The sequence below is a fragment of the Octopus bimaculoides genome, chromosome 6 (genome assembly GCF_046866305.1).
Source record: "Octopus bimaculoides isolate indiv1 chromosome 6, ASM4686630v1, whole genome shotgun sequence".
Classification (NCBI taxonomy): domain Eukaryota; kingdom Metazoa; phylum Mollusca; class Cephalopoda; order Octopoda; family Octopodidae; genus Octopus; species Octopus bimaculoides.
This window is the reverse complement of record NC_142933.1, coordinates 1,921,468-1,923,967: the sequence shown is the minus strand read 5'-3', so window position 1 is coordinate 1,923,967 and position 2,500 is coordinate 1,921,468.

Sequence of the window (2,500 nt, the reverse complement as noted above, 5' to 3'; positions counted from 1 at the left end):
AGATGGTGTGCGTTTTAGAGAGAGAGAGCGAGAGAGAGAGAGAGAGAGAGAGACAGAGAGAGAGAGAGACAGAGAGACAGAGAGGGAGTGAGAGGGGGTAGTGAGTGTGTGTGTGTGTGTGAGAGAGAGAGAAGGGTGAGATAGAGAGAGGAGTAGCTTAGGGGGGTGAATAGGTCTATAAGTTGGCGTCAAGAGATGACACTCTGATGAGACAAATATAAGAGAAAATGGCCGAGGGTCACGTGAAACGGAGGAGATAAGATTCAGATGGAAGAGTGAAGAAAACATTTGGAAGTATCACGTGATGGGGAGGCCATGGGGGGGGGAGTAAAATTTGACGGTAGATAGTCTTTGAACACGCTACTCATGAAATATCATCCTGAAGAATAGCAGCCGATACAAAACAACATATGGCTGCTTTACCAGTTACGTTAACATCAAGGGTGGTGGGAGTGGAGGAGAGGGGGAGGTGTGAATGTGACACGAGATGACTACGGAGCATGCAACACAGTAGTAGTAGTAGTAGTAATATCAGTAGTAGTAATGTTGGTGGTGATGTTGGTAGTAGTAGTTGTAGTAGTGTACTATACAGCCTGAGGCCGACCAAAGCATTGTGAAAGAATTTCATAGACGGAAAATGTGTGGAAGCCTATCGTATATATGTATCGTTGCTATTATGCAAAAGTATCGTACGTCCAAACAAAACGTTGCTTTTTCAGAAAACGAAAAAATAGTGTCACCATTCCATTTCTTTTTACATGAACAACAGTTTCAGCTTAACAATAATACTTTGTTGCGTGCATAAAATCGTAATTCCATGCATTTTCAATGAGAAATAATTTTGCAAAACTGTCGTATGTGGGACTTACTACACTTTTGAAAAATGCTAAACCGTTACACTATACTTTGACAATTTTCATCTGAAAGCAGCTGGAGATACGATAGTTTGACCAAAAGAACCAGCAAGCAAAATTAGATAATGAAAAAAAAAAACGCATTTGACCAAATTTGGACATACGGCAGTTTAACGTAATAGTAACGGTATGTATGTGTGTGTGTGCGCGCGCGTGTGTGTACGTTTATGTCTGTCTCCCATTACCACATGACAACCGGTGTTGCTTTGTTTATATCCCCAATAACGTAGCAGTTCGGCAAAAGATATTCATAGGAATAAGTACAAAGTTTTAAACAATTACAGAGGATCGATGCATTCGACTATAAATTCTTTAAGGTTGTGCCCCCGTATGGCCGCAGTCTAATGACTGAAACAAAAGATGAAAAAAAAAAAAAGATTAACGATTTCAAAACTGAGAGATCACGAGTTACGACTCTTAATATTGAGCGGTAGACTGGTTGTGTTCATAATGCACCCAATTGCTTTCTATTTGTTCGGCGAAGTCGCGATATCTTCACCTCATTAAAGGACGAGGCTTGTTAATTTTTGAATTAGTGAATGGTGAATTGTTTCCGCTTAATTTTTGGAGCATGAATATAAGAAGCTTGTTTCCCAACCACATAGTTCCGGGTTCAGTTCCACTATGTGCCATCTTGGACAGGTGTCTTTTACTATAAGCCCCGGTCCGATTAAAGCCTTGCGGGTGCATTTTGTTGGCAGAAACAGAAAGAAGTCCTGCGTCTGTCTGTCTGTCTGTCTGTCTGTCTATCTGTCTATATATGTATGTATGTATGTATGTATGTATGTCCGTATGCACGTATGCATGTATGTATATATGTGTGTGCGTATGTATGTATGTATGTATGTATCTATCTATCTAAAATCTTGTATGTATGTATATGTCTATATGTGTGCGCGCGCGTGTGTACAGCTAAAATTTACTTCAATACACAAACCAAGCCTTATTAAGAGATCACTTGAACGCGTTAAACCACAATCCGGAAAAAAATTTACTGAAGTACTGTTATTGTATCATTTTATGTAATAAAGCCTTTGAAATATAATCCCATATAAATGTAGACTAGAATAGAAATATAATGCCATATAATAGAAATATAATCCCATATAAATGTGGACTAGTAATAGAATTATGGCTCGCAAAATTGTCAGTAAAATCCCAGATCAAATACAAAAAAGGTTAATTTCTGAAGGGATAAGATTAATTTCACAAAAGTTTTTTGACTACAATGATAAATTTAACAAATAAATATCTGGGACAGCAATGAGAACGATAGTTATTCCAACTTATGCCAATTTGATTGTCTTATATCTAAACTCAGTCAGACTCACGCTAGCCATCGTTAAGCTAGCACACAACAATATAAAAGCAGTCGTGGCTTCGTCGGTAAATGAATGCATTTGAACTTTAAGAAAGGCTGTTATGGAGAATGATAATTATAGAATTCTATAAAGTTTTTCAATAACGGCTGGTTATGCTACCGAAGGAAGAAGAGCCAAATATAATCATGGAGGTCAGAAAGAATAAACGATGTAAAATCATTAATTTTGCAATCCCATAAAATAGTGAAATGGATGTAAAAAAGA